The sequence below is a fragment of the Crocuta crocuta genome, unplaced genomic scaffold, assembly GCF_008692635.1.
Source record: "Crocuta crocuta isolate KB4526 unplaced genomic scaffold, BGI_CrCroc_1.0 scaffold130, whole genome shotgun sequence".
Lineage (NCBI taxonomy): Eukaryota > Metazoa > Chordata > Mammalia > Carnivora > Hyaenidae > Crocuta > Crocuta crocuta.
In genome coordinates this window covers 11,247,122-11,273,105 of record NW_027527920.1, presented here as the reverse complement: position 1 = coordinate 11,273,105, position 25,984 = coordinate 11,247,122, and the positions used below count along the sequence as shown (strand labels likewise).

The window sequence follows — 25,984 nt, the reverse complement described above, 5'->3', positions numbered from 1 at the left end:
TTCATACCTTCAGTATCTCCCACTCCCATTGCTGCATCTGTGCCTTATGTCTCCTAGTTGGTCTAGCCTTACTGCTCTTGAAGGCTAAACCCTCTATTTTGTCCTGGTTTTTTTCTAAACACCCTAAACTGCTCTCTGTGGCAATCACAGTAACGTGTGAAGTTTCCTGTTTGGAATAAAATGGGAAGTTTCATGTTTTTGTTTGAAAAATGATGGTAGAATCCGTATAGAAACAAAGATGCCCCAAACAAAAATTTTCTTGTTTCCCCTTTTCACTGTGTGGGGTTCACCCCACCCCCTTCTGTTGGGCAGGGCAGAAAAGTGAGATGGTGGTTGTGGTTTTGTGATGAATCTAATTATTCCCCACACCAGCCTTTTAATTCTGTGCCTATTTACTTTTTAGCAAAAATAACTTTGCCCTGGAGGTTGTTGGGAGATTCTGCTTGGATTCACATTTTGTAAAAAAGTCACACATACAGTTAGTGTTATTATGGCAAAACCGGGGGCTTCCTGTCTTAGCAGATTTCCTGCCATGAAAAACAAACAAACATCTTCACTCTTCCTTGGAACACGCTGATTTGATGGTACAAAGGTTTACTGGACTTGGTAAGCAAATGGATCCTTCTTTTCTCCTGTTGCAGAAGCAGTGATGAGAGGCTCCATATCCTTTTCCTGGCTCACCTAAGTTCCTACTTCATTTTCTTGCACATGGTCCTTGAGCGCTTGAAACCTCCGTTTTCTTGTCTGGAAAATGAGAGTGATGATTTTTGCCTACCCATCAGGTTGCTGTGAAAGGGGTACCTGAGCCTTTATATTGGCCTAGCACATAGTGAATTCTTATTAAATGTCCTTCTTTGAGTTGCTTGTGTTTAAGGCAGGAAGGCGTAAGGAGCATGGCTTTTGGAGACCATAGACTTGGGTTCAGATTTCAGGTCACTAGCATAGGATACTGAGTCAGAGCTGAAATTTGCCTGAGCCTCAGGTTCTTAAACGACATGATTACATTCCTATCTGCCTCATCTGAGTGTTTGGAGGACCCATCGGGATAATGCATGCAAAAGTATGACACACCTTGGAGAGCCACTATTAGTGTTGTCTTTTTAGTGTGGGATAGAGTATAATGCTAAAAGACGATGGGGCGCCTGGGTGGCTCAGTCAGTTAAGCGTCCGACTTCGGCTCAGGTCGTGATCTCGCAGTTAATGGTTTCGAGCCCTGCTGTTGGGCTCTGTGCTGACAGCTCAGCTGTGCTTTTGATTCTGTGTCTCTCTGTCTCTCTGCCCCTCTCTGTTCACACTCTGTCCCTGACTCTCTCTCAAAAATGAACTTAAAAAAAAGATAATAATTAAGATTTCTTGGAGACTTGTGCCACCCAAAGTTCTAAGTGGGGTTAGAAGTATTAACTTATTTAAGCTTCATAAACATTTTCAGAGGTAGTTACTAGTATTCCCATCTTACTGATAAACTGAGGCATTAAACGATAAAGCAGCTTGGCGAAGGTCCTAGAGCTGTACGCGGCCAAGCTGAGTGAGCTCAGCCTATAGGCTCCAAAGCACATGGTATTGACCACAGCCAGGCCTGTTAAATCCTCTCACATGGGCCTGTTTAGCCCTGTTAAGCCCTCTTCTCCTGACTTCGCTTTTTGTGTAAAAAGAAGACCTCACTGCAACACTGAGTTGGCTGGCCTAGCACCCTTGGGTGGGGGGAAAGTATTTCTCGCTTACATTTATAAGTATCTCATAAATATTAACAGGAGCCAAGTAAAGGGAGTCTTGGCCTGGGCCAGGTTGCCGTTTCTGTTACTGCTCACGCCCTTCTTTGAAGCTGCTTCCCCAGTGGCTCATTGAATGAGACACTGAAGGAATTTACTTCCTGTTCCTTTTCAGTTTAAATCATTAGCAGGAGATGATGATAGCATATTAAATAAGCCTAACCTTGGAAGTTCTGCCTCTCTGCACAACAGAGAATTGGAAAGGGAGGACTCCAGTGTTCTTCTGTCTTCATAGGCTGATTGATGTAGGGTATGGTAGTTGCTAGAATCAGGCCAGAAAGCAAAAGGGATGGGGGGCGGGGGCGCAAAGGATAGTGGCAAGGGCATAGACTGTAATTTGTTGCAGCCAGTTTCTTTTGGATGGCTGAAAACTATAACATTGGCTACATAATTTTTAATAGAAAGGTATCCTTTCTGGAAGGGAGTGTCTTAGGCATATGTGAAGTTGAAATAGTATTTCCAAGAAAATGTGCGTCAAGTTTTAAAATTCTTTCAGTTACTATTTAAAAAAAGGAGAAAGAAGTGGTTGAGCCAACAACTAAGAACTACATGCCATCTTTTGGCGGGGGGAGGGGGGGTCTGAAGTATTTCCCATGGTGGAGTTATAGGGTTCCCAACAGAATTGTGTTCATTAATTTATCTTCCCTTCTGAAGAGAAATGGCACATGTCTACCTCCCTGATTTTTGGAAGAATCTGCAGTTTCCCTCTGAAGTTTGTTGAAGTCACAAGAGTTGAGTAAGTTACGCGTGCACAAATTTATGTGTGTATATAACATTCACAGAAACTTTCTGAAGTGGCTAAAAAAAAAATGACCCTCAAAGCTTCCATTGTGAATGAATGGGGACACAGAATTGTATACAGCTTTTATTTCTACCCCTCTGTTGGCATTGGGACAACAAACCAAATCTTTCTTCAAAATGTCAATTGTAGCCACAGTGCAGGGATCATGGAATGGATGGAAAGGTGACCATATATGCTAAGTGGGAAAAGGAGCATCAAATTTTGCATTTAAGAGGTTCAGTATTCAATTAGTAGTTTATTTAAAAGTCTATCTATTTTAGACCTTATACTTAATAGTGGGGTGGGGAATGGACTTGGATGAATAGCCTGCCATTCTGAGCCTGTCTTTGTTCATGAAGTGGGTTAGAAACACCCACCTCCTAGAGAAGGTGTAAAGAAGCTGCTGGATTGATACAGGTGAAGCATTTTTACACTTGTATTTGACACAGGTGTTCACTGAATGGTAGTTGCCGTGTGCACGGAAAATGCTTGAAGTCCTGTTGGTCAAATGGTTTCCTGGAGTTACTTTGATGGAGGTGGGGCGAGGGGATGGAAATAGGTTTGAATTTGTTCCACCAGCCTGTTATACCTTAATTAGCTAGAAAATCAGAAAGATTAAAATCTGAGAGAGATAGGATGCTTCATCAAGTAATCTCTTTGATGGCTTTCTTTTCACTCTTGCTGGGTGCACTTGGTGAACATCGACTCTGTGCTCCAGAGTGGAGATTTGTAAGGCGAAGATAGTTTGGGATGGAGAAGAACCAGAGCTTCATGGCTTTGCTGGGCAAAGGAGGCTGCAGCAGACTAGGGCCTTCAAGACTGCCACCCCCGTCCCCCAGAGGAAGGGCCTGGTGGGGGGTTATAGGGAAATAGAGGATCCGGCTGCCTTCAATGGGAATTGTGTATGAGCTGTTAGCCTTGTTTGTCATGTTTGCAGGGTATATAGAGTTCCTGAAAAAAGGCTAAGAAGGTTAGAGAGGAGGTTTGCAGAAGAGGGGGAAAGGTTACTTAGTTAAAAAAATTTTTTTAATGTTTATTTTTTATTTTTAAGAGAGACAGACCACGAATGGGGGAGGGGTAGAGAGAGGAAACACAGAATCCATGAAGCAGGCTCCAGGCTCAAAGCTGTCAGCACAGAGCACCACACGGGACTTGAACCCATGAGCTGTGAGATTGTGACCTGAGCCAAAGTTGGCCACTTACCCGACTGAGCCACCCAGGTGCTCTGAGGTTGCTTAGTTTGAAACTGAGCTTCACTGAAGCATTAGTGCAGCTGTTTTGATTTTTTGTTCAACTTTGTGCTTTTAAGCGGTTTTAATTTTGCAAGAGTAGGATATGTTAATTTTGCATGGAATTTAGTTTTTGAGATGACTATGTTTATTTATTGACCTACTCTGTCCTCACAAGGGTGAAGGGCTAAATTCTACCACTTGCCCTGGTAGCTTGCTTGGGAGGAAGGTGAGAGTGTTGCACTTGAAGCCAATACCTCTTTTTGCTGTCATTCCTTTAGTCCTTCAGACAGTTTGACAGTGACTTGAATTCTGGGCCAAAGGTGTTGAAACTGTATACCTAAAGCTTGAAGGGAGAGGTGACCATAAGTAGTTTCTGTGTGTACTGCAGAACACATCTCCCCTCTGTCTGCCTTGCCTGTAGTCGACTTGTTCGTGTCCCTGCAGTGGTGTTTGAGGAGAGGAAGGAATGGGGGCCCTGGAATGAGGTCAGTGTGGCCCCTTATGAACACATTACTCAAGTGGTTGGCATTGGGCTCTGTGACAAATTGTGAGATCCTTAAGGATTAAAGAAACCAGGGTATCCAAGTGGCTGACATATCCCTTTTATAGAAGAGGAAGGATAACAAGAAGTAAAGAACCCATGTAAGGGGTGTTTGGGTGGCTCAGTCAGTTAAACATCTGTCTTTGGCTCAGGTCATGATCTCGCAGTTCATGAATTTGAGCTCCACAGTGCAGAGCCTGCTTGGGATTTTTCTCTCTGCCCCTTCCCCACTTGTGTTCTGTCTCTGTCTCTGAAAATAAATGAATATACTTAAAAATATAAAGAAGAATCTATGTCAGTAAATGCTGGGGGAATTGTTTTTGGTTGGTTTCTATATTTCATCAAAGGATTGGTTTCCAAGTAAGATTTTAGGCTGCGTAGCAAGTTGCCAGGAATGAGATGTGGGACCACTTGCCGTGGGGCTGCCCAGCCTGTTGGGGTGGGGGGCAGATCTGTACCAGGTCCTGGCAGCCAGACGCAGCACCCTCCTGCACCCTGTGGCTTTGTTACCTGGTTCTGGTGTATTTGGGGATGAAAACCTTTTTGCAGGAGGTTTTTTGTCTTTCTTTATTATATTTTTTTTTTTAGCAGGCGTGTTCCTTCTTAAAATTATTACTTTTTTATTTTAAAGCAAACGAGTGACTTGCTAACTCCCGAGGCTTTCTAAGAATGTTCTTCTGTTTGGCAGGTTTCCTTGCTAGTTTATTCTGTCTTTTTTTGTTGTATTTTCCTGCAGCTGACATTTTCAGGACAGAATGACTCCCAAGCGTCAATTTCAGAGTTCAAAAGCCAGAGAAGAAAATTGCATCTTCTCTCTCTGATGTGCAATTAACTTTGACTTTGACAAAGATTTCGCTCAAAGATGTGGGAGAATGTTACAGAGGATTCGGAAACTGTTAAACGAAATGAATGGACTGCCTTTAAATTGCTTTCACACACACATACCACCCCCACCCCTTCCTGCCCCACCTCCAAAACAGACACAGAATCCCAAAGATTCCAGGGTGGGAGTATGCCTTCAAAAGTTACCTACAATTGAGATGGTAACTCTTACCTGCTTTAAATAAGCCAGGTGTTTCTCAGAACCAGAAGTTTATTAAGTGCATCATTGTGTAGCTGTTCCAACAGAGTCCTCAAGCCAGCAACCAGAGTAAATTTATCCCAGAGAGGATAAGCTAGACTGGGCAATTGTGGTGGAGTTGGGGAGATGGAGGTTTGAGCTGATGTGAGTTCTATCATTCTTGGCGAGGCATGGACGAAGTAGTGTCCTTCTGTACTTCTCCATCTGTGAAGCCCTGAAGTAAATACTGTGGATGATACATCTGCCTCCTCCCACACCCCGTTCTGACACCTGATGGACAGGTCAGAGGGGTCTTCTTCCATACTAGTAACCAAGCTGCCTGCTCTTACATTCTAGAGCATTTTATTGGCAGCTAGCATTTTGAGAAAGGGACACTATGCTACGTGTATTAGGGTGAATTATCTTAGTTCCGCCTCTCAGGAACTGTGATGTTCAACAAGGTGTACCTTGTTTTTTAGGGGTGAGAAAACTGGGGCTTAGAGCAGGTTATAGAGTTGAGACCTCACACCCAAGTCTGCATGGTTTCTGAAGCTGCTCGTAAAATGTAAATCTGTAACATGGTACATGTGGAACATGTAATAATTCCATACTTGTTTGCCCTTAATATATAGTTTCTCATATACAGAGAATGTAACTGAACAGCACAGGGAGAAGTTGGCAATACCATGGCAGAGTGGGAGAATGGAGCATGCCATTCTTAGTAATCGAAATAACAGGCAAGCAAAAGGGTAAGACAGAAACTGAATCTAGTGGACATGCACAGAACAGTGCTCCAATACCTGGCACATAGTTCAGCACACGTAGAGCATACCTGTAAAGTGACCATGTGCACCTTTTAATAAATTTTAAAGAGTAAGTACCATATGGACTACTTAAAAAAATTAAAAGCAGTTAAGTTAGAAATTAAAGACAAAAGACAAGTAGATTGCCCAGTGCTCTATGGTTGTGAGATAACCTTCAATTGCTTTGCCATAGTGATCATACAGACCTCAGCTGGGAAGAGCTACAGTCTTAGGGGCTGATCTGGAGCTAAGTGAGTCCACCATGCTCCCCCCTGCCCCCCACCCTGGGTGCTGCTCTTATTTCCTTTTGAGGGTCTGAGGGTGAAGGGTTATTTGACATACACCACTGTCTGCTTCCCAGTTAAGCATTTTGTAAATATAAATCCCTACCCTGACAAGCTGTCGGGAGGCAGAGCCCTTAAAACCACCTGGGACTCCTTGTTTATGGGAATCCTGGGCTCTTGCAGCATTCCTGTGCCCTGATAACATAGCCTTTTCTATGTGGGGGAATTAAACTGCCTTGTTGGTACATAAATTAAAATTGCCTTTTAGAACCTGTGAATAGGAGCTTTGTAAATGGAACATTTTAAATTCCACATGAGTCTTCTAATGGAACACTTGCCGTCCTCACAGGGCTGTGTGTGTAGGAAGCGGCTTTGCTTCCTCCCGGGAGCTCGGTGGTGCTGAGGCAGAGTGGCCTAGAGAGAGAACCCAGGCTCGAGAACCTGGGAGAACTCTTCTCCTGGGACAAAAGCCAGCTGCTTTCTCTGAGCCTCAGGTACAATTTGACACCTACCTTGACTTAAACACCTAAGAAATAGATGGAATCATATAATTGAGACAGCTTTGTGCCTGGCATCAAGTGTCAGTCTGATATCTGTTGATGTCATGGTCACCTACACCTTCATTCAGACCTCTGGCTTTAGAATTTGACGTCATTTTGGCCATGTTCATGTGTGTGTTATAGGTTTGCTTCCTTTTCTTAAAAATTTTTTAATGTTTATTTTTGAGATAGTGTGTTGTGTGATCAGGGGAGGGGCAGAGAGAGAGAGAGAGGAAGACACAGAGTATGAAGCAGGCTCCAGGCTCTGAGCTGTCAGCACAGAGCCTGACACAGGGCTTGAATCCACAAACCGTGAGATCATGAGCTGAGACAAAGTCAGACGCTTAACAGACTGAGCCACCCAGGTGCCCCTGTTGGCTTTTCTTCATTGATTTTTACAGATGTTTGAAAAACTCGGGTGAGATCTGGAAGTTCAAGTCCATTTCTGCTGCTCATGATGTGTCTTCTAAGCAGGTGAATAGAGAGGAGCTTAAAATCAAAAGGATTTTAAGTGAGAAAAGGTCTTCCTTCACTTTGTTCTCAAGGGGGAAAAGGGGCCCTCAGTGCAAAAGATAGGTGTCAGGTCCTAAGTTGGCTAGACACGATGAGAGTAACGATGTTGGAGTCCTCACTCTAGATGCTGCCTTGTGTGCATTAGCTCATGTTACAGTATCTTCACAAGAATGCCTTTGCCGTTCCGGTTTGACATGTAAGGAGGCTGAGGGTAAGGGCACGGAAGGCACTTGTTCGAGGTTGCATGACTTTTGTTCTGTCTGGCTACAAATCTTACCCTCTTACACAGAGCCCTGGCCTGCCTCTTGGGTATGTTTGATCTGCTTCTTAAAGCTAAGTTGCTAAAGCCAGCTCTGTGTCCTTAGATGAGGGATCTTCTTGTACAAAAATGAGGATGATGTGTACCATGTTCTCAGAATCCCCTGAAGTATATACCAGTCTTTTAGAGATTAATTTGTGCATATGAGTTTATGTGACTTGGTTCTACTATCATTGATTGAATCTATCCTTGTGTTCACTTTGGAAATGGGGTCATTCACTAGATCCTTGGGGAACTCCCCACCCTCTCTCCCTGGTCATATTTTCTCAGGCCATTGACAGAACTGTACTTGAGGTTCGGAGGATTTCTCCATGGTGATGTCTGAGTTCAGTTTGATCTTCTCAGGCATGTGAAATTGGTGAGAGTTGACTGCAATCTGCTTTTTCTTGCCTGTTTGGACTTACTGTACTTTGTTTTCTTATATTATGCCTTTAGTAATAGTGTGCCACTTGGACCTTGCTGAAAATGGGACATGGCCTTGTTACACTTGTGGACTCTTTTGTCCAGAAAGACCCCTGGTACTGACTGAGCCCCAGAGGGGTGGTATTTCCCCAGAACAGTTGGTTTTCAGCAGAGCTGAGGCTGGCCGGATGCCACCCTCCTCTCTCAGCACTCAACACCACTGCATCTAGTTCAGGCCTTCAGTGTCGACATCACGGCCCTGCCATCCTGCTGAGGCGTGATGATCCTCTGCGTCATCAGGACCCTCTGTGGCGTGGTATTGGGTCCATACAGGTGCTGCCAGTGGGAACTGCTGGAAAGGAAGTTGTGGGAGGAGCAAGCTAAAGGCTTTAGTTCTTTTTTTTTTTTTAATTTTTAAATGTTTATTTATGAGAGAGAGATGGAGTGCTAGCAGGGGAGGGACAGAGGGAGATGTACGTAGAATTCGAAGCAGGCTTCAGGCTCCGAGCTCTCAGCACAGAGCCCAATATGGGGCTCGAACCCATGAACTGTGAGATCATGACCTGAGCCGAAGTCGAACGCTTACTGACTGAGCCACCCTGGTGCCCCTAAAGGCTTTGGTTCCACATTAATGCCGGGCATGAAGGGTGGTCAAGAGTGGCAGTGATGGGCTTGGTCAGGTAGACTGTGCATTTATTATTTTTTCTTCCATCAAAGCTACTCAACAAATGGAATCAATGAAATATTTAAGGGGAAAAATCCATATCTGTTTTTCTAAGGAGTTTGAAAACTAGTGCATTGCCTTGAGACACGGACGCATGTACGTGCATAACTGTCTTTCTTTGGCACGCTGGCTGCTGGTGTGCACGCGTGCATTCCTCCAGTGGTGCTTCAGTGTCTCTTCAGAGTCTCCTTTCGAGGCCCAGGGAGGCAAACACCAGGACCCAGTAGCGGCCCCTGCTATATGGGGTGGCCTGGCTCATCACAGTGGTCTCAGGGAACCTTCCTGGTTCAACGGACTTATTGGCGGGAAGGGTCCCTCAGATCTTAACAGTGTTCTGCCTCCAAATAGAAGTAAAAGCTAAAAATCTCAGGTCTCGACCAACCAACTCAGAATGCTGTCCCAAATGGATCTGTGACAGACCCCATCCCAAGTGATATGAACCCCCCAGGTTCTCTTGGGGGGTTTGGTAGTCTTCTGTTGCTGTGTGGGAGGTACCTGAAGGCTTACAGAAGCCAGCTCCTGTTCTCAGAGAGCTTACCCTGTATGTGTACAGATGAAGAGATGAGTAGCTGAAAAGTCGGGCCACAGAGTTAACAGGAAGGACTTAAGTTTATGTGTGGGTATTGCAGTATGCGTGCACAATACAGCAGCAGATGGCCTGTACAGGGTCCGTTACTGTCTATGTGTGCATCTGCGGTGTACACACCTGTATACACGTGCAGGCACATGAACCCAGGCACTTGGGTACCAAAGAGACACTGAGCCATCAGCTACTTTTAGGTGCTTGAGAAGGCTTTAAGGGAACATTCTAGGGACATGGACATTGGCATGGTGGGTTAGATTTTGGACCTGTTGGTGAGGAGTGTATCCTATAGCCAGTACAACTAGGGAAGCTGTCCAGTGTTGGGTGCTAGACTCTGGAGTTTTCTTTGGGTTCTGCAGCAAGCGTTTTAGGTAATGTTGGTTCTGTGGCAAGATTTGGTCTTCTCTGGGATGGACACTGAATGTCCCGACTGGTTGAACTGGGACCTTTGGCCTTGTACTGATGGGGATGGGGGGTAAAATTCCCATGCTTCTGCCTCAAGAAACCACTGGCCTGTATAGTGGGTGCTAAGACAAGCTTTACTTTAAACAATTTTTTTGAATGTTTATTTTTTGAAAGAGAGAGAGACAGAGTGCAAGCAAGGGAGGGNGTCCTCATCACCTGTTACTGCACACAGGTGTTTGAGCACAGCAGGAGGGCCCCTACACTCTCCTCTCTCTCGGGGACAAAAGTGACCTCACATCTTTGAGGAAATAGTGATAAGTGAGTCCCAAAGATGAACACCTGCCTTGGGAACTTTGCAGAAAACTTCTTCCACCTTGTCCCCACAGTTGAGACAGGAAGATTCTGACAGATTTTATTTCACCCTGGAGTTCTGGGAGATTGATAGCTGCTTATAGGAAGGCTTTAACTCTTGGTTCCCTGGCTGGCTTTTGGCTGGTGGTTTTTAACCACTGCCAGCCTCTTTTTCTCAAAGAGAAAAATGTGTTTTTTTGTTTTGTTTATCTTTGTAAAAGTGTAAGGTGATCGTTACTGAAGTAATACAAAAGTGGAAGAATAAAATAGTTTTTCCAAAACCCATAGCAACTTGTCATTTTGATAGATTTTCTTCTATTCTTTTTCTCTGTGTATATTTAAAAACTTAAAAACATTTTTTAAATGTTTATTTTTGAGAGAGAGAGTGCGAGCAGGGAAGGGGCAGAGATGGAGACACAGAATCTGTAGTAGGCTCTAGGCTCTGAGCTATCAGCACAGAGCCTGATGCAGGGCTTGAACCCACGAACCTTGAGATCATGATCTGAGCTGAAGTCGAATGCTTAACCAGTTGAGCCACCCAGGCGCCCCAATATTTAAAAAGTTACAATTTTTCCAGATTATGAAAATAACACACGTATAAAATAAAACAAATACTTTATTTTTTTAAAAAATTTTCCCAGTGTATTTTTATTTATTTTTGAAAGAGAGGCAGCATGAGCAGGGGAGGGTCAGAGAGAGAGGGAGACACAGAATCCAAAGACAGGCTCCAGGCACTGAGCTGTCAGCACAGAACCCATCGCCGGGCTTGAACCCACGAACCGTGAGATCATGACCTGAGCTGAAGCCGGACACTCAATTGACTGAGCCACCCAGGCGCCCCAAAACAAATACTTTAAACGCAACATGTATGTATTTACGTTGGAGACAGTTGCTGATATTTTAGTGCTTTTCCTTAGAGTTTTTAAATTTTTAATAAGTTTTATTTACTCTCTATACCCAATGTGGGGTTCAAACTCACGGCCCTGGGATCATGAATTGCTTGCGTTTCTGATTGAGCCAGCCAGGCACCTACCCCACCTTAAAGGGTTTTTTTTTTGTTTGTTTGTTTGTTTGTTTTTGTAGATGTAGGCATACTTGGAATGAAATTAAGAAATTTTTAATATAGTTTATATTTTTTATTTTTCAATTCATACTGACCATGCTTATGTTATTTCAAGTTGTGTAAATGTGGTTCAAATTGATACACAATTTAACTGGATATATCAAAATTAACCTAATCATTTGCTCTATTTGTAGTGGTGGAAAGTTATCTTGATGCTGTGGTAGCCTCCAAAGGCCTTATCTGAGAAGTCAAAATTGGGCCCACAGACCAAATTCAAGTGTTGAAATGAATTCAGTTTGTGTCAATTTAAATATACAGTAAGAAGCAAGGAGAGGGATTAGGTTAAAGCATGCCAGGTCCAACACGATAGGTGGTACTTGTATCCTGGCTTGGGTACTGTTCATACATCCTGTCTAATGGGCACCACACCTTTCCTTGCTGATGACGTGATTATAGGGACCAGCTCTGAGAAAGAGCCAGGGGACTTGGGAAACAGAAGATGCCTGGAGCCCATACACTTGGTCTTGCAGAAATGCAGGAGGAAGCATTCCTGGACACGTGTCTCTTATCACAGCTCCTCTTGAACATCAAGAGCTTTTCTTCTATAATAGACCATGTTGGCCAGAATGAGTATCACCAATCGGTGGCCGATTGTGGCTGTTTGCTCAGGAATACTGGGTGACCCCTTTGTTATTCTTTCCCTTCCTATCTATGTTCAGTCCACGTGTGTTCTGCGTCTTTGTAGCTGCCATGTTGCACAAGCTGTGTGCTTGTTTACCCTCTGTAAGTCAAGTATTTTGTAAGTTTCGTCCATTCGTTCTCTTCCTGTCTGTAGCAGAAATTCTTGAAAGGCATGGCCAACACCCATTGTACTTGTTTCCAGTTTTTAACCATTACAGGTAATACTTTGACAGCCATCTTTGTACATAAAGCTTTTTCAGTATTCTGGGACAGATTACTAGAAGTGGAATTACATGGGCTGAAGAAATATTTTTAGGGCTTTTAACACATACTGTCAGATTACTTACTGAAGAGAGATGTAGGTGAGAATGGACTACAACTTAACACTGGGCTGGTGCCTTTTACAGCATTTCATCTCCAATCTCTGCCTCTCTTGGTTATTCTTAATTTTTTTTTTTCTGAATAAGCAGAACACGAACGGAGGGCAGATATGTGGTGACAGTAATTATCCTTCTGACCTCTGTCAGATACCTTCTCTTAGGCAACTTCTCTTAGGTTTTACGTGTCCATCCAGAGATAATCCAGGTGGTGACAAATATGCATGTGTGTGTATGTATATTACATACAACTATATGTATTTTAAAGCATAAGTGATCACATACTCTGTTTATTTCTGAGTGCTCTTTCTTGGATTTTAAATATAAGTACTTACAGAACTGCGTGTTTTTTAATTTAATTTATTTTGGACTGCATGTGCACAAGTGGGGGAGAGTGGCAGAGGGGCAAAGTGAGAGAATCTCAAGCAGTTCAGCGCAGAGTCTGACACAGGGCTCGATCCCATAACCCTGGAATCATGACTTGAGTTGAAATCAAGAGTTGGATGCTCAACCAGCTGAGCTACCCAGGTGCCCCTCATGATTGCTTCATCTTCTGTCACATGGATGCATCCTAGCCTCCCTCGTTCCCTATTGATAGACAATTTTTTGGTTGCTGATACTTGGTGGATTCTTAATGCACATGCATGAACAAATAGTATATGGCGTATATGTGAATTTGTCTGTAAAACAAAATGTTAAAAGTAGAACTGTAGATTTTACAGCTTGATAAACAATGTCAAATTTTTCTCTTTGGAGGAAAGATGTAAAAGAATTCTCATTTCTCCAATTCTGTATCCATACTGTTAGACTTTTTGATCTCTGTCTTTCCAGCAGATGAAAAAGTGTCCTGCTATAGTTTTAATAAGCATTTTTCTTATCAGTGGGATTGAACATCTTGAAGAATTCTTTTCCTGACTTTCTGTGTTCCATGATCATACTTTTGTGCCTTTGTTGTTGTTAGGTTGTTTGTCCATTTGTTGGAGCTCTTAATAAGAAAGTTCTTTGTTGTGAGAGTTGCAAGTAATTTTTCCTAGTTTATCATTTGTCATTGAACTAATATATGGTGTATATTGCTGTGTACATTTAAAGAAATGTTTTAGTGTTTATTTGAGGGAGAGAGAATGAGTAAGGAAGAGGCAGAGAGAGATGGAGACACAGAATCTATAGCAGGCTTCTGAGCTGTCAGCACAGAGCCTGATGTGGGGCTAGAACTCATGAACTGTGAGATCATGCCCTGAGCTGAAGTCAGACATCCAACTGACTGAGCCACCCAGGTGTCCCTGGCATGTACATTTTTAAAAAGGAGATGGGATTGAATCTATCCATCTTTCCTTATATGGTTTACAGTTTCTGTGTTCAACTTGGGCCTTCCCCACTTAATTGTAAACATAAGACTCCCCCTTCTCTCCCCCAGTGCTATAATGGATTTGCTATTCATCTCTGAATCATTATCTCCAAGCTCAAATGGGTTCAGGAGTCTGTAGCTTAGGCGGGGCCTCAGGTCAGTCTCCTGAAGCCTGTCCGTTAAGGAATCATAGTCTGAGAGCGAGTGTGGCTGTCTCCCAGTTGATGAATGACCCAGGTTTACAGAAAGGAAAGAAGAGTCTAAGCTACTTAGAGTAGTATTCACTAGGAATGGTTTGAAGCTAAATGAACTTTCATCACGCCATTGGAATGATAGGCGGATCTCATACCCAGCCACCAGCCAGCTGTTAAACCAGCCCCTTACAGCATGCTGTGTGATTGTCCTTCTTGCCAGTTGTGGTCCTATCCTGGGAAGTAAGGCCCAGAACAGCCCCTGGAATTTGCTACAAAGAAAGACCAAATCTTTTTTTTTTTTTTTTTAAGAACATTGCTCTTGCTTCACATGGTAAATACTGATGGGGCAACAGACCCTGCTTCCTTGTTCTTTGGTTTGTGTGGATTTGGTGCCTTGATGGGGTTAAAAAGGCTTGAATGTGGGGTTTTAGCAAGGTTGCTTACCTGCTGTATGATCTTGGGCAAAACACTCAGCTTCCTTGATGGGATCTTCCTCAGAAAATGAGAAATTTTGATGCTGCACAGTTGTGAAGGTGAGATGAAGTGATGAGTCTGACAGTTGTCCTTCAAATGTACCTAGGCCAGGTGTGCAGGGACCCGTAGGGAGAGGTCATTAATTGTGTGACGTCTTGGGCCCAGGACCATGCAGTTTGAATATTTTCAAGATTCTGAAGCAGATGGTCTGTGATTCTCATGTTGAGCAACTTTGAGGAAGGCGAGCCTGGGAAAGCTGGTGGAGCGGTATTCTTTGGGCTCCATCTGCTTTCCCTTCCCTTCCTTCTGACAGCGATCATTTGGATACATATTTCATTTAGTTATGAGCCCTGATTCAAAGTTTGAGACTCTAAGGATCATTTTAGGCATATATTTAGAGAGACTAAGATAATTAGCTGACTTTTGTTTTGAGAATATTCTTCTTCCTCACCTCATTAATTATTTAACAGGAAAGTTTGCCTCCTGTGGACAGTGCTTAGAGGATTTGAATCATGACAATATTTATGTCTTCATGGGTGTTTGCTGATATTAGCACCAGACTGTCCGCTATCCTGGCACTTGGCCCAGGCAAGGAAGTTCGTCTTGATGTCCTGCAATCTGTGGGCAGCTGTTTAGAAGGACCCCATGCAGCGAGCCCTGTGAATTACTAAGAGTTAGCGACGTGACAAGAGCCCCATTCTGGTGGCTTTGAGGTTCCGGTGATCGTCTGTCTGCTTATGGTATGAACCAAAGCATTTGCTTTTGGTTTTGATTAGTGGGATCTGGGTCTCTTGGCTTGGGATGGTGCATGCGGGGCCTCCCAGATGTCAGTGTGCATGTCAATCACCAGGGAGAAAATGCAGATTCTGATTTAGCAGGTCCAGGCTGTGGCTTGAGGGTCTGCATTTCTAACCTGCTCACAGGTGGGAGGTCCAAGGACCTCACTTTGAGTGGAAGGGATCAGGAGTCACTTAGAGCTCAGTTTAAAGCCTGGCTCTGCCGAGGCAGCTATGCCGCCTGGGTGCCTTAGTTTCCTTGTTGACCTTTTTTGTGATGATAGGGACAGTGAGATTGAGAGGGATGATCTGTGTGACATGCACAGATGGACAGTTAGTGTTCCTCCCACTGGACAGTAGTTTAGGAAGAAGAAACACTAACATTTGGATCATTACCAAAATGTATCAGAGCAATACGTTTTGGACAAACCAGGAGACTTACTATTTGAATAGATTTTAAATACCAAAAGAAAGATCTCGAGTATTAGGTAATGCCTGTGGTCGAAATGTTTTTCCACCTAACACCTGTGTGTTCATCGTGTTCTGAGATCTGAGGAAAACCTGTCTACATAAACACCCTGCATTGGCCAATATAATCTAGCAGTGTTTGGTCAGAGTAGACAATAATGAGGATTAGAAAGATTAGGTCTCCTAATTTGATATGTAGAGATTGACTTTATTTAATTTTTGACTTATTAGTGTGCATAGGTACAGGAGAGGGGCAGAGGGAGAGAGACTCTCAATCAGGCCTCATGCTAAGCGTGGAGACCCATGTAGGGCTCGAACCCATGAACCGGGAGATTGGGACCTGAACCGAAATCAGGAATTTGATGCTCAACTGACTAAGCCACCCAGAAGCCCTTGACTTGTAATTTATTTTTTGGTATCCTCTTTTCTTGGAATTATGTTTGTGATTTTGATAGAGACTGTGGCCTGTGTAGTTTCTACTACTGTATAGGGTTTAGGAGACTTGGGTTCTAGACCTGTCTCTACCACTGGCTGGCCCTGTGGCCTTGGCCAGTCCAACAGCTCTGGGCTTTAGTTTTATCCTTTGCTCCATAGAAGCTCCACGAGTGTAAAGGCTTGTCTGCCCAGTTGACTGCTAAGTTTTATGCAGAGTGGGTGCCCAGTTATTGTGGTGTGAGTGAAGGAATTGGTCAAGGCTGACTTAATGTGCATTTCCTCCTCCAGGGATCCTATTCAGACAGTTTCTGACCCAGTAAGGTTTGGAGTAAGGCCTGAGATGCTGCATTTGTAACTTGTTGTAGGTGATGCCCATGTAGGTCTGTGCATCACTCTTTGAGTAGCACAGTGCCTCTAGATGTGATCATCTGTTTTGTTTTACCTGCCCATCTTTGTAATGTCTTGCTGAAAGTCAGTTTCTATTTACAACTTGTTCATTTTTTTAACATTTTTTAAAAAATTTATTTCTGAGAGAGAGAGAGACACAGCATGAGCAGGGGAGGGTCAGAGAGAGAGGGAGATACAGAATCTGAAGCAGGTTCCAGGCTCTGAGCTAGCTGTCAGCACAGAGCCCTACGTGGGGCTCGAACCCACAAACTGTGAGATCATGACCTGAGCCGAAGTCGGACACTTGACCGAATGAGCCACCCAGGCGCCCCTACCACTTGTTCATTGAAACTGACCAGTAGTCTCTGCGCTCTGGCTGTCCTGTCCGAAGAACTGTCTGGTTTAGTTTTAGCACTGGCTTTCAAGTCTCTGTTTATTTAGTTCCCTTTTATTTAGAATGTGGTCTCCAAGCAGCAGCACCTGGGAACTTGTTAGACATGTGAATTCTGGAGGGTGCCTGGGTTGGCTTAGTCTGTTAAGCATCCACCTTTGGTTCAGGTCATGATCTCACGGTTGGTGAGTTCAAGCCCCGCATCATGCTTCCCACTGTCAGTGCGGAGCCTGCTCGGGATTGTCTTTCTCTCCTCCTCTCCCCACCTTGCTTACATGTATATGCACGTTCTCTCTCTCTCTCTCTCTCTCTTTCTCTTTCTCTCTGTCTCTATCTCTCTCTGTCTCTTTCTCTCCCTCCCTCCCTCTCTTTCTCTGTCTCTCTCTTTCTCTCAAACTAAATGAATAAACTTTATTAAAATAGAAATACAGATTCTGCCACCCCAGACCTACTGAATCAGAAAACTCCAGGGTGGGGTCACCGGTCTGTGTCTGGGAGCCACCTGTCCAGGAGATGTCGATGTTTGAGAACCACAGCCCTCCCTGCTTTAAAACCTTTCAGCAGGTTTGCAGGCAGTGTTGTATGCTGCTGGTGGGTATCACCGCACCTCTTTTGTTTGACTTGTGGGTCATGCAGGTAGTGTGAAACCAAACAAAAGTTGATAGACCAAAAAAGGAGTTTTTAGTGAACTTCCTTGAATGGGTAGAAAGTAGGCAATGATGTGATTCTTGTTGGAAGCCATGTGTTTATGGATACAGGTTAACATCCCTTTGGCCTGGTTTTTCTTACTGTCCTGGGAATGGGGAGACAGGGTTGCCCATTGAAATCACCTATGGAGCTTTAAAAACCGTAGATGCTTACACCCCACCCACAGGTGCTGATGTCTTTGATCTGGGGGGTAGCCTGGGCAGCCAGATTTTTAAAAACTCCCTGGATGATTCTAACATTTAGTGAAGATTGAGAATTACTAGAATAAATGAATGCATCCCTTGTTGTTTTTTTCTCTGTATGTTTTACATTTATTTTTAATTTCCATGCAGTAACTCTGTTGTGTGAATGTGTATGGGTTCTGACAAATCCATAAAGTTGTGAAATTACCACCACGCTCCATTCCTAGCGTTCGGTTTTCATAAACATGCTTATGGAGCTTTCTTTCTTAAAATGACAAACAGAAACACATGGCCTTCACTTGATTTCTGTCATTATTGTTACTGTTTTGTTGTTGATTACTGTTTGTCGGAAATCTCATATCCTAAAATTAGTGTTGCAAAACTGTTGCCTCACCCTCCCTTGCTTTGCAGTTTGAAGACCCTCTTAATTAGGGGTGTGCACAGTTGGGTAGTATTTATAATTACAAATGGCCAGGCCCCAATCCAGACCAGTTAAACTAGATTACTAGTTAAGTAAAAGCCCAGGCATTGGCTTTTTAAAGGCTGCACAGTGTTACTAATGAACAGCCAGGCCTGGAATCCCTTTTTTATGATTGTCCCTTAATTTTTTAATGTTTATTTCTGAAAGAGAGAGACGGAGACAGAGCAGAAGCAGGGGAGGGGGAGAGAGAGAGAGGGCGACACAGAATCTGAAGCAGGCTCCAGGCTCTGAGCTGTCAGCACAGAGCCCAATGCCAGGCTCGAACTCAGGAACTGCGATCATGATCTGAGCCTAAGTTGGACGCTTAACTGACTGAACCACCCAGGAGCCCCTGATTGTCCTTTAAAATGCCTTTGAGTCCCAGATCATGGGTTCTGGTCAAGATCTGTATCCCTTTTCTCAGCCATAAGTGCTTGTGATACTTCATTTTTTTCTTCTGTGGCACCAGTTTGGGTGCATTTTTGAAAAGGATTCAAGGAAAATGATTTCCTGATGATTGAGGATGGTTGGAGATACATGAATTTTGTGTTTTTGCCTCCTTGGGGTGAAATTCTGGTGATTGTCACAGCACATTTGTTGTCGTCCCTCTTTGGGCCGCCTGCACGTCTTTGTAATCAGGTGGATGTCTGTGAAGCGGTGGGAAGGAGGTCAGCTCCCTGCTGTCCACGCTCAGCTGTGCTTTCATTGTGGGAGAGAGGGAAATGATGTATGCAGGTTTTCTGGCTAGGGCTTTATCAAGTTCATAGAATGCTTTCCTGACCAATCTGTTGATGCAGGGGTGTTGTTTTTGAAAGATGTTTCCTGGGGCGCCTGGGTGGCTCAGTCGGTTAAGCGTCAAACTCTTGGTTTTGGCTCAGGTCATGATCTCACAATTAGTGGGTTTGAGCCCTGTGTTGGGCTTTGAGCTGACAGCATGGAGCCTGCTTGGGATTCTCTGTCTCTCTCTGTTTGTGCTCCTCCTCTGCTTGCTCTCTATCACTCTCTCAAAATAAAAAATGTTTTCTCAATAAGTAGTATAAATAAGTAGTCTCTTGACCTCTAGGACTGACAGCACCCTGATTTTCCTGGGTCGGGGCTAATCTTCCCTCGGTGCTTATTTAATCCACAAGCTGAGCCCATTGACCTGGAGGGCGTCAGCTCCTGGAAGGTGAAGTAATGCCATGTTCTATATAAAATTAATGTTAGAAGATTCTCTCATTGGCGGCTTAGAACTTAGCCATTTCATGGATAAGACAATGAGCCGCAAGGGGAGAAGTGATTTACTTGCTCAGCTGAACCTCCTATCACCCCGTCCTGCATGGTTCACCCTGTGGTTGGGCTCATCTAAAAGTCAACATGATGGATGATAGGGGTCCAAAGGGTAGTTTTAAAGGGGTGGTTCTGTCAATGTCAAGCCTGACTGATGGCTTGGCCCCTGTATTGAGGGGATTTTTTTGGTCTTAAGAGCCCACTTCAGACATTCAATCAGGGCACCCTTTCCTTAGTACGGGGTTCAGGAAGCCCCTAAATGTCTTCACTTTCTCTCTCTCCAGCAACTCTGCCTTTCCCAGGCCTTGAACACCAGCCTGTCTTTGTTGTTACCGGTTGAATGTAACCTCTGTTCTTTAACCAAGAGTTTAAGGAGGCTATCACTAATGGCCATGTGGTGTTGAGCATCTAGGAGCATCTCTGTCCCACTGCCTCCCATTCCTCCAGGCACTCTGCCTGCAGTCTTGTTACCAGCATTCTGGTAGATGGAACAGTTGGTCTAGGGCTTCAGAAGTGTGAGATTAGAACTCACCTGTGTCACATGAATGAACTGGTGGCAAATTTGGAACAGGGAACTCTTTTCAGGAACGTGTACTTACAGAAGCAGATTCTGTCTTCTGTGGCTCGGGCGGCCTTTCGAATGTTCTTCCCCCTGGGTTCTAGATTTGGGGTCTTAGTTGGATTCCTACATTCCCATGATTCCACATACAATTCCTAAGAGACAAAAAGAGGGACGCTTTACCTGTAAATTAAAAGATTAAATTCTACCTTCTGACCCCTTACTATGGGAAGAAAATATCCCTCCTTGACAGAATTAGGCCACTTGTGAATCAATAAACATAGGACTGTCATTCTGAGAAATTGTTAGAGCTTCTGAGAACAAATGGAATGCTTTAAAAAAAAATCTGGGGGAAGATCTATCTGATTTGATTTACTCTGGAGAGAGGATGGATGCTTTATAACCTGCTCATTACCATAAGAAAACATCTTTATTTTTCAGGAAAACATAAAATGACAATAGACCTTAAACTACAGTATCCTGTCACTTGCCTCTGGTGGAGAATGAAGGATGGTTCATTTGTGATTTGTAAAGAGAATACCCGTGGAATCCAGATTTTAAGGCTAACCTCAAAGTAGGAAGCATAGCTTACTTGTGGGGTAAAGAATTGATGATTTCCTATTCCTAGTGCTCTGGCACCATGTGCCCGCCCCCCATCCCCACACCCCACACCAACCTTAGTCACATTTTAAGTAGACCAGTTCCAAGGCAGGGCTGACACACGTGCTTTCGTGTTTACACACGTGTCACGTTTTGGATGTGGAGAGAGTTGTCCTGTTGTGTATGTGGCAAGAATGGGTGGTGGGTGGGATTTGTACCTGGACTAGTACAAAGCACGGGTACGAAGACCAGTGCTTTGACTAGTCTTTGGGGGTGGCAACAGTGGCATTTCTTTTTTTTTTTTAATGTTTTATTTTTTTATTTCTAGGAGAGAGAGAGAGAGAGACAGCGTGAGCAGGGGAGGGTCAGAGAGAGAGGGAGTGACAGACTCTGAAACAGGCTCCAGGCTCCGAGCTGGCAGTCAGCACAGAGCCCGACGCGGGGCTCGAACCCACGAACCGCGAGATCATGACCTAAGCGAAAGTCGGACGGTTAACCGACTAAGCCACCCAGGCGCCCCAACAGTGGCATTTCTAACACGTGAACCACTGAGCCGGCCCAGGTCTGGAAAAGGACTGTGTCCGTGTTGGGGGTGTTAGTGCACCTTGGGTGGGGAGGGGTTGCTGAAGGGGTAAGAAGTCTGTGGTTGGTTTCAGAGAAGGGCCTGACAGAGGGTGTGCTTAAAGTCAGCATCACCATGAGGGCAGGAGCAGGGTGAGTGCGAATCTGTCAAAAACTTGAACCCTGTGGAACTGGACGGAGGGAGTACCAGTGGATGATGGGTGATTAACTCAGGGGTTCGTTCCGTCACCGGGTCACTCAGACATCTAAACACCCCCTAGCCATGAAATTCTTTGGAGAAATTTTTAAAAGTTGAAAGTATGCTCCCTGCTGTCCATCTGGTCATCATTTTAGCCGTTGGCCAGCTTGTCGTATTCAATAAACATAATCTGAAGACCTAAGTGTCAGGCCCATTGTTACGCACAGGACACTAAAAAATGAGCAAAAGCAAATATTTGGGCTTAACTACTAGACCTCCAACTGTTGACTGTGCAGATATGCATAAGTAGTCCTACTCAAACTCCGTCCCAGTGAACTCATTGTGTCCTGGGTTTCCATTAAAGAGAAACAACAGCAAAAAGAAAAAAAAAAAAAGTAAAAATGAATAAATGCTTCTCAAGAAGCACTCTATAACAGTGGGGGTGGGGTACTTCCGAACCAGCCCCTGTAAAATGTGGTACGTTGCAGAGAGAGGTATGTATGAGGCATGACGGGATCACAGAGGCACGGTACCCAACTGGGTCTTAGGGCAGGATATGTTATCACAAAGGGCTTTCAGAAGGAGGTAAAGAAAGGAATGTTAGCCAGAGCTAGGCTGCTTGGGGATGCTGGCGGGTGGTGTTAAGAGGGAAGACCTCTCAGTCAAAGCATAGGAGATGGGATAGCACTCGGAGGCTGGGAGCTCACTGTAGAACTCCCAAGATGTTCCGTGTTGATGGGGTGACAAACTGGAGAGGTAAGTGAAAGCTAGACTGTGGCAGGCCTTTCTGCCTGGGGGCAGTAGTTTGGATTTGATCTTGAAGGGATTTAGGCAGTGGGTTCATAGGGACACAGGGTACGATCTAGTTGGAAAGACAAAATTAACATACTCCTAGGTAAAATTGCCAATGATGTCAGTGCCAAGATTCATTTGTGTGTCCCTAATGGGATTATGGAGGAGGAGAGGGATTCAGAGATCTCTCCCTGAGCTTTGAGATGTGGAACCTCCCTTCGGCTGTCCCATGGATGTTTGCTACTGTCAATGTTGAGGACAGAACAGAGAGGGGAGGGGAAATGGGCAGGTTTCAGGAACCGGGCCATAAGCTTAGGAAGTCAGGATTATGAGGGTGACTCCCATGTTTGTCCAGGCTTATTGACCTGATTTGCTGATGTGTTTTTGGTGCTGGGGGCCAGGGACACCAGTGAGAAGTAGGTAGGGGGAGTCCAGATCCATTAACAGTCTACTGGCAAGGGCGACTTGTGCAGCCATGTTATAATGATGTTTCATAAGGACTGCTCTCTCTACTTCTGTGTGGGTTTAAAATTTTCCATAATTTAAAAAAAAAAATGAGAGTAATAGCTTCGTGGGTTTGTGTGAGGATTCAGTGAGAGCTGATGCAGGTGAAGACCTCGCACAGTGCTGGGCTTGTGGTGTGTTGACCGTTGGTGTTACCATCCACTCTCTTGGCCAAATTCCACTTTTCCTTCTGCACCCTTATTTTACACTCTTAATTTCCTTGACTTTCCTGGCCCTTTCTCTCGTTTCTGCCCTTGGAATTTGCCCCATGGATTTTAGACAGTCGGACTTTTCTGGTTTCATCCCTGGATAGTTCTTGCAAGGGCATGCCTGTATCTCTTCTTCTTCTCTGGCTCATCTTGCCCAGGGAACCATCTCTACTGACTACCCCAGTCCTAGGGTCCGCCCAGGGGTCAGCCTGCTTGACTGGTAGCTTACTTGCCCAGATACTTCCTTGTGAATTACGAGTGGGGGTGGGTGGGGAGGTAGAGAGGGGCGATGAAAGGAAGACAATGAGCCAAACACGGCACAACAGATAATATCCCCCTTTATATGGCGGTTGTCTTCTTGTAGTGTCATGTTTTTTCCCTTCCACATCAGATGGGTAACATCCCGAGGCCGTAACAAGATTGTAGGGGGGCACACAACGGTGTGAATACCCAGTCATCATGCTTGTGAACTACAAAAGGATCTATAGTGTCCTATTCTTGTTAACGCTTAGGTATAAACTCTGTGACTCTGTGCCTGTGGACATGATTATTTAGATACTTACAACAGTTTCAGGGATGCTGTTTCCTTTTTGTACTGAGCCAGTATCAGTTACTTTCAGCCTTTTTAATCTTTACTTCTGGCTGCTCCAGCTGCTGTGTCAAGTTGCAGATTATTTAGAAGTTTGTTTCATATACTACATGAAAAGATTATTGAGAGGAACCCGGTGATGAATCCTTCCATAAAGCAGCACAGAATACCCGAATGTCTGGCTGGCACAGTCAGCAGAGCATTTGATTCTTGATCTCAGTGTTGTGAGTTCGAGCCCCATGTTGGGTGTACAGATGTCTACAAAAAATAAGTAAGCGTAAAAAACAGAAAAGCATGGAATATGACTTGGGAAGTGCCAGACATCGTAGGCACCATCACTGACTTTATCAGTGAGATGTCCTTTTGAAGTAAATGTTACCTCCTTTTTTACTCTTCCATTGTCACGTGTCAAATATTATTCTAGGATTCTTTTCTTTGCCAACAAAAGAAAACCTACCTCAAACTGGTTTAAACAGTAAAGGGAATTTAGTGGTTCTTGTGACTGAGAAATCCAGCCATGGGATGGGCTTCAAGTATGATTTGTTCCAGAGACATATGTTCATATTAGGGATCTAGTGCCATGTGTCTAGGCTTCTCTTCGCTCTACTTTCCTCTGTATGTTGGCCTCTACCACAGATGTGTCGACAGCTCATGGAAGCTGTTCCCTTAGGAGTGCTGGGTCTTAGAGTGAGTGCTACATCACCCCTGGAAGAGCCCACCAACTTGGAAAGAGGGGAAGTGGAAGTCTCGAAATTCACTAAAGCTGGAGTTTGAGGTTGTGTGTTCACCTTCTACCAATCTTTGTGTCAGAGGAACAGATGTCACTGCTGGGCTAGACCCTAGGATTTGCAGCCCAAAGCTGAGAAGTGAAGTCAGCCTGTTCAGAAGCGCAAATGCAAGCAGAGACTGTTAGGAGGAAATGAGTACTGTGGAGGCCATTCACAGGTGTCCACTCCAGGGACACTAGCCTGAGGTTTGCATGTAATGCTCTCTGTCCAATTTTAGAGCCTTTTAATCCATATGTTCCTCATTTAAAGTTGCTTTCTCCACATCACTGTTTGATAACCTTTAGTGTTCCTGAGGAAGCCATGCGTCTTGGTCTTGTGCACGTTGCTGTCTAGGAGGATGACTTTGTCCACATCATCCAATTGTTGAGGAACTCAGTATGCTCAGCTCTACCATAGGTGGTTGGGCTCTATTAGTTCATCTTGTATTTACTGAATGCGTGTCAGACCAGGCTCTGTGTTGGGGACTGTGATTATCATTATATACAATGTAGACATGGTCTCTGCCATTATGGGGCTTCTTTTGACTAGTGGGACGGCCAGGCATTAATTAAATAGTGCAAGATGGAGCATCTGATACGTGCCTGGTCCTTGGTCAGTAGTTTTTGGACCAAAGAAATAATTACACAAATGCATAATTTTATGCTATGTTCAGTACTCCTGGGGGACCCATGAGAGCTTCAATAGGGAGGACTACAAGAAAGGAGAAGAGAACTCAGGATGGGGTTTTGGAAATGTCCACATGCAGAACCTGGGGATGGTGTGAAAAGCAGTGTGGGCATTTTGAGCTCTTGTGTAGCCTATGGGATGCTGATGTCCTTCCAGTCCTAAAATTCTCAGAGTTAATGAGAAGTCCTATCAGGCCCCTTTATGCTCCTTCTCTCTCTCTCAAAAAAAAATAAAAAGAAAAAAAAAAAAAGAGGAAAATTACTTGCAGTGCTCTCTGTAGTTCTTAGAGTTGGTTACTCCCCACCTGAACCTGTCCTTCTTAATGTTAAATACTCTAGGTTTTCAATTCCTTAAAAATAATGTTCCTTGAAGAATGGATAAAGAAGGCATGGTGTATATGGATGGAACATATATATACAAATGGAACATATATACAAATGGAACATCATTTAGCTACGAGAAAGAAGGCAAACCTGCTGTTTGTACCAACATGTTTGGATCTTGAGAGCATTATGCCAAGTGAGATAAGTCAAGACTAATACCAACCAATCTCACTTATGTTCAGAATCTACTAAACTTCAGCTCAGAGAAACAGAATAGAATGGTGGTCGCCAGGAGCTGGGAGGTGGAAGAAATGAGGAAATGTTGGCCAAAGGTCACAAATAGTGAGTTATAAGAGGAATGAGTTTTGGGCATCTAAGCTACAGCATGGTGATGAGCATTAACAACACTGTGTTACAATGAAATTTCAAAAAATGTTACTTGTTTTTCTAGGCCTTCTAAAAATATGAAATGGTTCTAGAAAGTGGAAAGCTCTGCCCTGTAGCAGGTGTGTATTGGGTGGTCCCAGCCCAGCTTGCTGGCTCTTTGCCAGTCCCCATTCTGTCCTGGAGCCCACAGCGCCTCTCTTCTGAACTCAGAGTGCTGCTGCTTTCTGAGGCATCTGCGTCTCCAGCATCTTTTCATGAATCTTTCCCAACATTCTAAGCACTGAGAACCAG

General features: G+C 44.2%; 1 protein-coding gene and 1 pseudogene across 1 annotated transcript in view; one reads left to right on the top strand and one right to left on the bottom strand.

Moving 5' to 3' along the window:
* TLN2 (talin 2) overlaps positions 1–25,984 on the top strand; it is a 425,012-nt gene that overhangs the window by 111,928 nt on the left and 287,100 nt on the right. The gene's annotated exons all lie outside the window — the stretch shown is intronic.
* On the bottom strand, positions 23,326–23,422 carry LOC144219216 (small nucleolar RNA U13; annotated as a pseudogene).